The sequence below is a fragment of the Eleutherodactylus coqui genome, chromosome 5, assembly GCF_035609145.1.
Source record: "Eleutherodactylus coqui strain aEleCoq1 chromosome 5, aEleCoq1.hap1, whole genome shotgun sequence".
Lineage (NCBI taxonomy): Eukaryota > Metazoa > Chordata > Amphibia > Anura > Eleutherodactylidae > Eleutherodactylus > Eleutherodactylus coqui.
The window spans coordinates 36,501,770-36,515,810 of NC_089841.1; the positions used below are offsets into that span (position 1 = coordinate 36,501,770).

At 51.0% G+C, this 14,041-nt stretch overlaps 1 protein-coding gene across 1 annotated transcript in view; it reads left to right on the forward strand.

Annotated features, from left to right (window-relative positions):
• LOC136628738 (zinc finger protein 268-like) overlaps positions 1-14,041 on the forward strand; it is a 451,149-nt gene that overhangs the window by 50,761 nt on the left and 386,347 nt on the right. The gene's annotated exons all lie outside the window — the stretch shown is intronic.

Sequence of the window (14,041 nt, forward strand, 5' to 3'; positions counted from 1 at the left end):
ACAGATAAGTGATATTTTTTTATTGTAAAAAATAAAGGATATTTAAAGTAAAAAAAAAAAAAAAAAACCTTTTCCTGAATTTAAAATAAAAGGTTAAAATAATAAAAATAAAAACACATGTTATATTGCCGTGTCCATAAAAGTCTGATCTAGCAAAGTAATGCGTTATTTATCCCATCTAGTGAAAGTTGTCAGAAAAACAATAAGCAGTGCCAAAATTGCACTTTTTCCCGGCGTCATCCTGACGGCAGACATGGAGGTTGCACCTTGACCTTGCAGGGACAGGAAGCAAGATACTTCAAAAGGCTCCTCCTGCCTCCCATTCACCAGTGCTTCCTGTCCCTACAGGGACATGCAAGAGGTGCTCCCTCCAGGGAGCCACAGGATAACAGCGGGATTGACGGTCCACGGGGCCGCTTCCCCTCTCACCTTCTTTCCAGTAAGGAAATCTTGCTGACAGCGGGGCTGACGGTCCACAGGGCTGCTTCCCCTCTCACCTCCCCTCTGGAGAGTCAGCGCAGTCCGGGAGCACGGCGGGCCACAGGTCTGACCGCCCGGGGTTCACCAGCGCAAAGTGCATCGGAGCGGCGGACCAGAGGTCCTTGAGTCCCCTTCTGCTTCCTACACGGGCTTCCGTGCAGCATTTCAGCCGGGGAGAGCGGCGGGCCATAGGCTCAGATGCCTCTCTCCTCCAGGCATGCGCGCGCGGCCGCGCGCAACGTCGGGGGGCGGAGCCAATGACGCGGCGTGACGTGGTGACGTCAGACGCCGTCAGCTGACCCGGAACAGCGTGAGATTTAAAAATGGAGACCCCCCCCCCGGCAAGCTTCCACTGACAGCACACCTTCAGAGAAGGATTACTCTGTCTGCCTGATCCTGTCTACACTTCTGGCAAGTATGACTACAAAGGAATCAGAGATGGAAGCCCTGCAAACCGTAAGTGTGACTTGCTGCAGGGATGTTATGCCCAGGGATTTAGCATTGTGTAGGGGTTTTTCCCTTATGTGCATGCATGTGTCTTTTGCAGGACAGGGAATCCACCCGGTCTAAACAAGACCTTAGGAAAAAATACAAGAAATGCACCCTGTGCCTTAAAAAATTAGACGAGGCGTATAAAAAAACGCTATGCCAGGACTGTACCTCCAAGATCCTGACGGATGAACAGGCTGCATTCAGGGATGATATTAGATCCCTAGTCAGAGAGGAGGTCCGGGCATCGATCTCCAGCCTCCCCCCAGCCCAGCGGGAAAGAAGGGCCACTAAAAGAGCGAGACACATACCGCTGACGAGCTCAGACTCTGAGCAATCCCTGGGCGACCTGTCAGACGGCGAACTCTTGGACCGTCCCTTTGACACCAAGGATGAGAATAAGAAGTACTATTTCTCATCCGGGGACCTGGATGACCTGATCAGAGCCGTCAGGGATACAATGAAGCTAGAGGATGTGGTCGAGCCAAGATCCGTACAGGACGACATGTTCGGCGGGCTCAGGCCAAGGAACCGCATCGTGTTTCCAGTTAATGATACTCTGAAAAAAGTAATCATGCATGAATGGGCTTGCGCGGACAGACATCTCTACTTGTCCCGCGAGTACAAAGAAAGACTCTGCTTCGCGGAGGAAGATGTGGGCGTCTACGAGGAGGTCCCCAAGGTGGACGCACAAGTGGCCAGAATGGCCAAAAAGACAGCCCTGCCATTTGAGGACTCCTCTCATCTTAAAGACCCGATGGACAACAGGGTTGATGCCTTGATGAAACGGGCCTGGCAAACAACGGCCTATACGCTAGAGTCCAACATCGCAGCGACTTCTGTGGCGAGGTCAATGTTCCTCTGGTTAGGGGAACTCGACGACCAGATTAAACAGAAGGCCCCCAGAGAGGCGTTACTGGAATGCAGGCCTTTACTAAAATCAGCAACAGACTTCCTGGCAGACGCATCCGCCGAGTCCATGAGGCTGGCGGCCAGAAGCGCCGCATTGTCCAACATGGCCAGGCGGGCAGTCTGGCTGAAAACGTGGAAGGCAGATACGGCCTCCAAAGGAAGATTGCGTAACATCCCCTTTCATGGCCAGCACATTTTTGGCGCGGATTTGGAGGAGATCCTAAAAAGAGCTACCGACAAAACCCACAGTTTTCCGGATCAAGCAAGAACGGGATTTCCCTACAAACGTCAGCCATCCTTCAAGCCATACCGGGGCAAAGGAAAGACGGGGCGCTGGTCCTACCTCAAAGGAGGCAGGGGTAAGACTAAAACAACCCCTACCCCTATAGAAGAGTACCAGGTGGGGGGCAGACTATTGAACTTTTCCCGAGAATGGCAGGAGATTACAGATAACCCGTGGGTCCTGCAGCTCATAGCCCAGGGGTACAGAATAGAATTCTTCACCCGGCCCCCCAATTTCTTCAGAGTCACCCCCACACAATCCCCTGCCATGCAGGACATCTTTAAAGATGAAATCTCTAAGCTGCTGCAAATGGGGGCGGTAGTTCGGGTTCCCACAGTAGAGCAGGGCCAGGGATTCTACTCGCCTCTATTTCTGATAAGAAAGCCAAACTGCAGTTTCCGGATGATTCTTAATTTGAAGGGCCTGAATAAATTTATTAGCTACAAAAGGTTTAAAATGGAAACAGTCAGGTCAGCGGTAGCCCTGATCGAAAGAGGGGACTTTATGAGTACCATCGATCTAAAAGACGCGTACTACCACGTCCCAGTCCTGCCAGAACACCATAAATACCTAAGGTTCGCCATCAGAATAGGGAGCCGGGTACGCCATTTTCAATTCCAGTGCCTACCCTTTGGCATCTCTACGGCACCCAGAATATTCTCTAAAATAGTGGCAGAGATGGTGGCGCATCTCCATGTAGCAGGTATAAATATCATCCTGTACCTGGACGACTTCCTGGTGATTGCCTCCTCATCCAAGATCCTCAGAGACAATACTAGCAGAGTCATCTCTCTGTTTTAGAAATTGGGGTGGATAGTTAACTTCCCCAAGTCTAGTCTTCTCCCCGAGACACGGAAGACCTTCCTGGGGGTACAGATAGACTCAGTGTCACAGACCTTGTCTTTGCCTCCACCCAGACAGGAAAGTCTTAGACTGGCAGCACAGGAGGGCGGCCAGAAGAAGCAAATAGCAATTAGGGACGCAATGAGGCTCCTGGGCCTCATGACCTCCTGCATTGGCATTATCCCTTGGGCTCAGGCACACTCTAGAACGCTACAGAGAGCCATCCTGGGTAACTGGGAAGGGACATCCATCTCTCTGGATAGGAGAATGCCCATGTCATCATCTGTCTTAAGGTCCCTCCGCTGGTGGCGGTCAACTGACATTCTAGAAGCCGAGTCCCCATGGGTGGCAGAACCCTTCATCTCTGTAGTAACCGATGCGAGCCAGTCTGGCTGGGGAGCGCAAGTGGGGCAGCGCCTGCTCCAGGGCGAGTGGGGGCCGACGCTGCGTACCCAGACATCGAATTTCAGAGAACTTAGGGCCATCTGGGAAGCGCTTCACAGAACTCAGGATATCCTAAAGAAGAGACACGTAAAAGTCTTCTCTGATAATGTGACTGCTGTTTCACTTATTCGCCACCAGGGGGGCACAAGAAACATTCACCTGCTGAAACTAACAGCCTGGATCTTCAGATGGGCCAAGACCACGGTACAATCCCTGACAGCGGTCCACCTCAAAGGGTCCCAGAACCAGACAGCCGACTTCCTCAGTCGAAGACGCCTAGACCCCGGAGAATGGTCGCTGAATCAAGAGGAGTTTCGTCTTATTACAGAAACCTGGGGCAGTCCACAGGTGGACCTGTTCGCGAGCAGCAAAAACTCAAAATGCCCCGCCTACTTTTCCCTAGATCCGAGGGACAGGGCCGAGGGGTTAGACGCCTTTTCCCAGAGTTGGGATTTCAGTCTGGCATACGCCTTCCCCCCCATACCCCTGATTCCGAGAGTTCTTCAGAAGGTCCAGCAGAGCAACATCACGCTGATCCTAATCGCTCCACACTGGGAAAAAAGGGCATGGTTTCCAGTACTCCTAAAACTCGCCATCACGGAGCCAATCCGCCTTCCATCCAGGAAGGATCTTCTAGCGCAGGGCCCAGTTTTGTGCCCCAACTTAGAGAGACTGAACCTCACGGTCTGGATATTGAGGAACAGACACTACTAAGACAAGGTCTGTCCTCCAGAGTCATCGCGACGTTACGCCAGTCCTGGAAACCCATGACCTCAGCTATTTATAATAAAATCTGGAAAAGATTCTCCTTCTGGAGGGGGCTGGAAGTCTCCAATCTCGACACTTCAGTGGCAGAGATTTTGGATTTCCTCCAGGAGGGTCTAGACAAAAACCAGAGACCGGGAACCCTGAAAGTGCAGGTATCAGCACTCTCGGCCATTCTAGATCAGCCCCTAGCAGATCATAGACTGATCCGCAGGTTTATGAAAGCGGCAGAAAGAATGAGGCCAGTTAGCCGTAGTATGGTCCCCTCATGCGACCTAAACTTAGTCCTCCAAAATCTGTGCAAAGATCCCTTTGAGCCTATGGAGCAGATACCAATTAGGTTCCTCATGTTTAAAACTGTGTTCTTGGTAGCTATCACAACAGCAAGGCGCGTGAGCGAGCTCCAGGCCCTATCTTGTAAGACACCTTACCTATTAATCCAAGACGATAGGGTCATACTAAAAACAGACCCCTTCTTTCTCCCAAAGGTAGCCTCAAAATTCCATAGACAGCAAGAAATTATTCTCCCATCCTTCTGTCAAAATCCCCAAAACGATAGGGAAAGAGACTACCATACCCTGGATGTAAGGAGGGCCATTTTATGCTACTTAGAGCAGACATCATCCTTCAGGAAGGCTGACTGTCTTTTTGTCCAATTCCAGGGGCCGGGCAGAGGAAGAGCGGCTTCTAGAAGATCCATTAGCCGCTGGATAAAATCCACCATCCAGCAGGCCTACTCTTCCTGCAACAGAACTATCCCGGAAGGACTCAAGGTCCATTCAACCAGGGCAGTATCCTGCTCCTGGGCAGAGAGGGCTATGGCGACGCCGGACCAAATTTGTAAGGCAGCCTCATGGTCCAACCTGCACACCTTCGCAAAACATTACAGGCTGAATACGGACCTCTCCTCTGATCTCTCTTTCGGGAGAAAGGTCCTACAAGCAGTGGTCCCTCCCTAAAGAGTTAATCTGGTATACTCCATGTCTGCTGTCAGGATGACGCCGGGAAAAGGGAGTGAATTTCTTACCGAAAATTCCTTTTTTTCCAGTCATCCTGACGGCACATATTTCCCTCCCAAAAATTCACACGATTATATCTACGTCTCTGCGGGCACGAACCAGTAGCCCAGAGGCTCCTATGGTGGACATTTCTGTTTATGCGGTAGATTTGTGCATATTTCCTTTGTTTAATCCGGGTAAGCTACCCTCTTATTGTTTATGTTCAAATAGAACTAACCATATTAATTTTGTCTCGGAGCAATAAAAATCTTCCTTGGTTAACCACGACATGTCCTTGTAAGTAATTTAGAAGACACTGGTGAATGGGAGGCAGGAGGAGCCTTTTGAAGTCTCTTGCTTCCTGTCCCTACAAGGTCAAGGTGCAACCTCCATGTCTGCCGTCAGGATGACTCGGAAAAAAGGAATTTTCGGTAAGAAATTCACTCCCTTTTTTGGTCAACTCATCTTCAAGGAAAAAATTTAATAAATCTGAAACTGCAGGTCATCCAACAAAAATATGAGACTTCACACACCTATATCGATGGCCCCATATAATGTTAATGCCCCCTTATATATATAAAATATATGGTGTCACTATATGAAAATATAGTGACACCATACAAAATGTATGCCTTAAATGACATGTTTTTCACTAGGGCAGAAATAGTACAGAAACTGAAATACCCATCACTGACTGATTCAAATTATTGTTATTGGTCTCTACTAGAGATGAGTGAACGTACTCGTCCGAGCTTGATACTCGTTCGAGTATTAGCGTGTTCGAGATGCTCGTTACTCGTAACGAGCACCACGCGATGTTCGAGGTACTTTCACTTTCATCTCTGAGACATTTGTGTGCTTTTCTGGCCAATAGAAAGACATGGAAGGCATTACAACTTCCTCCTGTGACGTTCCAGCCCTATACCACCCCCCTGCAATGAGTGGCTGGGGAGATCAGGTGTCACCCGAGTATATAAATCGGCCCCTCCCGCGGCTCGCCACAGATGCATTCTGACATAGATCAGGGAAAGTGATGCTGCTGCCCCAACGGTCCTTCTTAGGGCCACATCTGACCATGTGCAGTGCTGTTGAGGCTGCTTTTAGCAGTGTTGCACTTTTTTTTTTTTTTTGTATATCGGGCGTGCAGACCATTGCATCCTCAGTCTGCAGTCATTTTACTCAGTATAGGGGCAGTACTGGTGAGGCAGGGACAGTGGGAAAGGTGAAAGAGATATACTGTCTATATAGGCAGTGGGTTTTTAAAAAAAAAATTGGGGAAAAATACTATATTTGGGCTGCCTGTGACCGTCTTCAGTGTACTGCGTGTCTGCTGGGGGTAGTAGTCCTAATTAATACGCAGCTAAGCGTTACAGCAGGCTTGCGCAATATTGTTTCCTGGCTCTGCTATCTCCGTTACATCACCGCCGTCATAGCGCCAGAGGGAAACAGTATACATAATATACGCTGCCTACAGTATCTGTCTGCTGTATCAGCTCAGCATTTAAAAAAAGGGAAGCAAAATACTTAAGGCCTACTAGTGGCCTTTGGCCACTTGACTGCTTCTGCGCTGTGAATTCCACTAGCTCAGTCATACGCACCTACGTCTCACTACAGGCGTGCGCAAAAGTGTTTCCTGGCTCTGCGTTGCCCGTTACATCACCGCCGTGATAGCGCCAGAGGGAAACAGTATACATAATATACGCTGCCTACAGTATCTATCTGCTGTATCAGCTCAGCATTTAAAAAAAGGGAAGCAAAATACTTAAGGCCTACCACTGGCCTTTGGCCACTTGACTGCTTCTGCGCTGTGAATTCCACTAGCTCAGTCATACGCACCTACGTCTCACTACAGGTGTGCGCAAAATTGTTTCCGGGCTCTGCTGTCTCCGTTACATCACCACCGTGATAGCGCCAGAGGGAAACAGTATACATAATATACGCTGCATACGGTATCTGACTGGTGTTTCAGCTCACCATTTAAAAAAAGGGAAGCCAAATACTTAAGGCCTACCACTGCCCTTTGGCGACTTGACTGCTTCTGCGCTGTGAATTCCACTAGCTCAGTGATACGCACCTACGTCTCACTACAGGTGTGTGCAAAATTGTTTCTTGGCTCTGCTGTGCGTTCTGTAAGGGAAGTCAGCCTCCAACCACAGACCAATAAGCGGAACATTTAATTACAGCGTTCTGTTTCTGCATTACTGGTAATACAGCATGCTGAGGGGTAGGGGTAGGCCTAGAGGACGCGGGCGAGGACGCGGAGGCCCAAGTCAGGGTGTGGCCACAGGCCGAGCTCCTGATCCAGGTGTATCGCAGCCGACTGCTGCGGGATTAGGAGAGAGGCACGTTTCTGGCGTCCCCAGATTCATCTCACAATTAATGGGTCCACGCGGTAGACCTTTATTAGAAAATGAGCAGTGTGAGCAGGTCCTGTCGTGGATGGCAGAAAGTGCATTCAGCAATCTATCGACCACCCAGAGTTCTACGCCGTCCGCTGCTGCAACTCTGAATCCTCTGGCTGCTGCTCCTCCTTCCTCCCAGCCTCCTCACTCCATTACAATGACACATTCTGAGGAGCAGGCAGACTCCCAGGAACTGTTCTCAGGCCCCTGCCCACAATGGGCAGCAATGGTTCCTCTCCCACCGGAGGAGCTTGTCGTGACTGATGCCCAACCTTTGGAAAGTTCCCGGGGTCCGGGTGATGAGGCTGGGGACTTCCGGCAACTGTCTCAAGAGCTTTCAGTGGGTGAGGAGGACGATGACGATGAGACACAGTTGTCTATCACTCAGGTAGTAGTAATTGCAGTAAGTCCGAGGGAGGAGCGCACAGAGGATTCGGAGGAAGAGCAGCTGGACGATGAGGTGACTGACCCCACCTGGTTTGCTAAGCCTACTGAGGACAGGTCTTCATAGGGGGAGGCAAGTGCAGCAGCAGGGCAGGTTGGAAGAGGCAGTGTGGTGGCCAGGGGTAGAGGCAGGGCCAGACCGAATAATCCACCAACTGTTTCCCAAAGCGCCCCCTCGCGCCATGCCACCCTGCAGAGGCCGAGGTGCTCAAAGGTGTGGCAGTTTTTCACTGAGAGTGCAGACGGCCGACGAACTGTGGTGTGCCAGGTTTGTCGCGCCAAGATCAGCCGGGGAGCCACCACCACCAGCCTCACCACCACCAGCATGCGCAGGCATATGATGGCCAAGCACCCCACAAGGTGGGACGAAGGCCGTTTACCGCCTCCGGTTTGCACCACTGCCTCTCCCCCCTGTGCCCCAACCTGCCACTGAGATCCAACCCCCTCTCAGGACACAGGCACGACCGTCTCCCGGCCTGCACCCACACCCTCACCTCCGCTGTCCTCGGCCCCATGCAGCAATGTCTCTCAGCGCAGCGTCCAGCCGTCGCTAGCGCAACTTTGAGCGCAAGCGCAAATACGCCGCCACGCACCCACACGCTCAAGCATTAAACGTGCACATAGCCAAATTGATCAGCCTGGAGATCCTGCCGTATAGGCTTGTGGAAACAGAGTCTTTCAAAAACATGATGGCGGCGGCGGCCCCGCGCTACTCGGTTCCCAGTCGCCACTACTTTTCCCGATGTGCCGTCCCAGCCCTGCACGACCACGTCTCCCGCAACATTGTACGCGCCCTCACCAACGCGGTTACTGCCAAGGTCCACTTAACAACGGACACGTGGACAAGCACAGGCAGGCAGGGCCACTATATCTCCCTGACGGCACATTGGGTGAATTTAGTGGAGGCTGGGACCGAGTCAGAGCCTGGGACTGCTCACGTCCTACCCACCCCCAGAATTGCGGGCCCCAGCTCGGTGGTGGTATCTGCGGCGGTGTATGCTTCCTCCACTAAACCACCCTCCTCCTCCTCCTCCTATGCAACCTCTGTCTCGCAATCAAGATGTGTCAGCAGCAGCACGTCGCCAGCAGTCAGTGTCGCGCGGCGTGGCAGCACAGCGGTGGGCAAGCGCCAGCAGGCCGTGCTGAAACTACTCAGCTTAGGAGAGAAGAGGCACACGGCCCACGAACTGCTGCAGGGTCTGACAGAGCAGACCGACCGCTGGCTTTCGCCGCTGAGCCTCCAACCGGGCATGGTCGTGTGTGACAACGGCCGTAACCTGGTGGCGGCTCTGCAGCTCGGCAGCCTCACGCACGTGCCATGCCTGGCCCACGTCTTTAATTTGGTGGTTCAGCGGTTTCTGAAAAGCTACCCACGCTTGTCAGACCTGCTCGGAAAGGTGCGCCGGGCCAGCGCACATTTCCGCAAGTCCAACACGGACGCTGCCACCCTGCGGACCCTGCAACATCGGTTTAATCTGCCAGTGCACCGACTGCTGTGCGACGTGCCCACCCGGTGGAAATCTACGCTCCACATGTTGGCCAGGCTCTATGAGCAGCATAGAGCTATAGTGGAATACCAACTCCAACATGGGCGGCGTAGTGGGAGTCAGCCTCCTCAATTCTTTACAGAAGAGTGGGCCTGGTTGGCAGACATCTGCCAGGTCCTTGGAAACTTTGAGGAGTCTACCCAGATGGTGAGCGGCGATGCTGCAATCATTAGCATCACCATTCCTCTGCTATGCCTCTTGAGAAGTTCCCTGCAAAGCATAAAGGCAAACGCTTTGCGCTCGGAAACGGAGGCAGGGGAAGACAGTATGTCGCTGGATAGTCAGAGCACCCTCATGTCTATATCTCAGCGTGTTGAGAAGGAGGAGGGGGAGGAGCATGAGGAGGAGGGGGAAGAGACAGCTTGGCCCACTGCTGAGGGTACCCATGCTGCTTGCCTGTCATCCTTTCAGCGTGTATGGCCTGAGGAGGAGGATCCTGAAAGTGATCTTCCTAGTGAGGACAGCCATGTGTTGCGTACAGGTACCCTGGCACACATGGCTGACTTCATGTTAGGATGCCTTTCTCGTGACCCTTGCGTTACACGCATTCTGGCCACTACGGATTACTGGGTGTACACACTGCTCGACCCACGGTATAAGGAGAACCTTTCCACTCTTATACCCGAAGAGGAAAGGGGTTCGAGAGTGATGCTATACAACAGGACCCTGGCGGACAAACTGATGGTAAAATTCCCATCCGACAGCGCTAGTGACAGAAGGCGCAGTTCCAAGGGCCAGGTAGCAGGGGAGGCGCGGAGATCAGGCAGCATGTACAGCGCAGGCCGGGGAACACTCTCCAAGGCCTTTGCCAGCTCTATGGCTCCCCAGCAAGACTGTGTCACCGCTCCCCAGTCAAGGCTGAGTCGGCGGGAGCACTGTAAAAGGATGGTGAGGGAGTACGTAGCCGATCGCACGACCATCCTCCGTGACGCCTCTGCCCCCTACAACTACTGGGTGTCGAAGCTGGACACGCGGCCTGAACTCGCGCTGTATGCCCTGGAGGTGCTTGCTTGTCCTGCGGCTAGCGTCTTGTCAGAGAGGGTGTTTAGTGCGGCTGGGGGAATCATCACAGATAAGCGTACCCGCCTGTTAACCGACAGTGCCGACAGGCTTACACTCATAAAGATGAACAAAGCCTGGATTTCCCCAGACTTCTCTTCTCCACCAGCGGACAGCAGCGATACCTAAATAATACGTAGGCTGCACCCACAGTTGGAAGCATCGTTTCTTTATCACCATAAAAAACGGGGAGCTTTTAGCTTCATCACGGTGTATTATATTCATCCTCCTCCTCCTGAAACCTCACGTAATCACGCCGAACGGGCAATTTTTCTTAGGCCCACAAGGCTCAGTCATATTACTTTAGTAAACAATGTTTATACGTTTCAATGCTTATTAAAGCGTTGAAGCTTGCACCTGAACCAATTTTTATTTTAACTGGGCTGCCTACAGGCCTAGTTACAAATTAAGCCACATTAACCAAAACGATTAATGGGTTTCACCTGCCCTCTTGGTTGGGCATGGGCATTTTTTCTGAGGTACATTAGTACTGTTGGTACACCAATTTTTTGGGGCCCTCGCCTACATTGTAATCCTAGTAATTTTTAGCCCACCTGCATTAAAGCTGACGTTACCTCAGCTGTGCTGGGCACTGCAATGGGATATATTAATGTACCGCCGGTGGCTTCCTGGGACCTACCCATGCTGTCGGTCCACACGGAGTTGTAACTGCATGTGTCCACTTCTAAAGAACCCCAGTCTGACTGGGGCATGCAGTGTGGACCGAAGCCCACCTGCATTAAAGCTGAGATTACCTCAGCTGTGCTGGGCACTGCAATGGGATACATTATTGTACAGCCGGTGGGTTCCAGGGAGCCACCCATGCTGTGGGCGCACACGGAATTCCCATTGCGGAGTTGTACCTGCCTGTGACTATTTATAAAAAACCCCGGTCTGACTGGGGCATGCAGACACCTTGACAGAATGAATAGTGTGTGGCACATGGGTTCCCCATTGCTATGCCCACGTGTGCAGCTCCTGATGGAGGTGGCACAGGATTGGATTTCTCATTGCTTCTGTACAGCATTATGGGCTATCGCCTCGCCCCTTTTAAAGAGGGTCGCTGCCTGGCCGTGCCAACCCTCTGCAGTGTGTGCCTGCAGTTCTTCCTCATGGCAGACGCACTTATAAATAGACATGAGGGTGGTGTGGCTATGAGGCCAGCGTGTGGCATGAGGGCAGCTGAAGGCTGCGCAGGGACACTTTGGTGTGCGCTGTGGACACTGGGTTGTGCGGGAGGGTTTGGGCAGCATGTAACCCAGGAGAAGTGGCAGCGGAGTGTCATGCAGGCAGTGATTGTGCTTTGTGGGAGGTAGTGTGGTGCTTAGCTAAGGTATGCCTTGCTAATGAGGGTTTTTAAGAAGTAAAAATTGTTGGGAGGGGGGGGGCCCACTCTTGCCGCTATTGTAGCTTAATAGTGGGACCTGGGAACTTGAGATGCAGCCCAACATGTAGCCCCTCGCCTGCCCTATCCGTTGCTGTGTCGTTCCCATCACTTTCTTGAATTGCCCAGATTTTCACAAATGAAAACCTTAGCGAGCATCGGCGATATACAAAAATGCTCGGGTCGCCAATTGACTTCAATGGGGTTCGTTACTCGAAACGAACCCTCGAGCATCGCGAAAATTTCGTCTCGAGTAACGAGCACCCGAGCATTTTGGTGCTCCCTCATCTCTAGTCTCTACTAAAAGACAAGTATAGGGTATCTAAGACCAACATTAAAACATAAATGTCGATACTTCAAGTAGATCTCTTTGAAAATAATAATGAAGAGATAACCACTACTAGGTATTAGTGGGGTAGGTACAACTCAGTATCCATAAACTCAGAATGAGAATACTGAGAAAAGCTACCGCATATTCCGGCGTATAAGGCGACGGGGCGTATAAGATGACCCCCCAACTGTCACCTTATACGCCAGGAATACAGTGGAGCAAAAAAAAAAAATCATTACTCACCTTCCCCGGCTTTCTGCGCGCTGCTGCAGGCTGTCGCTCCCTCCTGGTCCCCGGCAGAGCATTGCTTTCTGGACGCAGGGCCGTCAGCCAATCACAGCCATTCAATGACATCATTGAATGGCTGTGATTGGCTAAAACACACGTGCCTTCAGCCAATCACAGCCAACACACGTGCGCCTTCAGCCAATCACAGTCATTCAATGATGTCATTGAATTGCTGTGATTGGCTGACAGCGTGTGTTAGCAAATCACAGTATTAGCTTTCTGGAGGAGGGGATTTCAAGCCCTGCGTCCAGAAAGCAATGCTCTGCCAGGGACCAGGAGGGAGCGACAGCCTGCAGCAGCGCCGCAGAACGTCGGGGGAGGTGAGTAATGATTTTTTTTTTTTTGACACTTCCTTTTTTTTGTATTACCGGCGTATAAGACGACCCCCGACTTCAGAGCAGATTTTTCGGGGTTCAAAAGTCGTCTTATACGCCGGTATATACGGTACTCCAAAAAGAGTGCTCTCTGGACGTAGGATGAGTCCTGATTAGAGTGGGCTTTAGATTATCTGGGATAAAATAACATAAGCACCATGTGATTGGAATGGTCATTGATCCCAGGTGAATATAAATCAAAAATGAAGAGACGGAACTATATATATCAATGTTCCAAATACTCAAACTAAAGCACTCCCTAGGTGTAGGATAAGCCCTCAATAGGGAAAGTTCTGGATTGCAGGGTGTGTTGAGCCATTGCAGAGACTGCGCATGTACGCTGTCTCTACAATAGATCAGCATTTCTTCCTAGCCAGTGAATGCTACGTCACACTGATGTAGCGTACGTTGTCAGTCAGGAAAAAGAATGTGAGGAATGCATGCTTCATAACAAGAAGAGGATCTAGCCGGCTGGAGGTGATGTGACATGGGGGACTGGAGAGGATCAGTGAGGAGAGGTGTTAGAGAGGCTGCCTTTTATGAACAGATAACGTCCTTCAGGACCTGAGATCAATAGGGAGAGAAAGTAGGGTATATTTTTTCCTATGGTAATTGAAGAACCTCTTGAAGCTAAGGTGTGCGTGCTGTGGAACCATGTGTTATAGTTATATAATGGAAGCTTAGAGTCATGGTTGTGTCTAAAGTGCGTTTCTTGGAGGAATAGTATATCTGACTTAAGTTTTCCCAGAATGTTGAATATTTGGTGTCTTTTTGGGGGGAATATTCATCCCTCTTGTATTGAGAGAGGTACATTTAACCCCTTGAGTGGCGGGTTTCCTACCACCCTGTCGTGCCCACCAGGGCAGGTTTTTTTAAATGGTCTAATCATTGAATTTCAACTAATTTTGCAGTTGCGTCTCAAGAGCCATAACTTTTTCATTTTTCCATTGACATGGCCATGTGAGGGCTTGTTTTTTGCGGGACAAGTTGTGATTTTT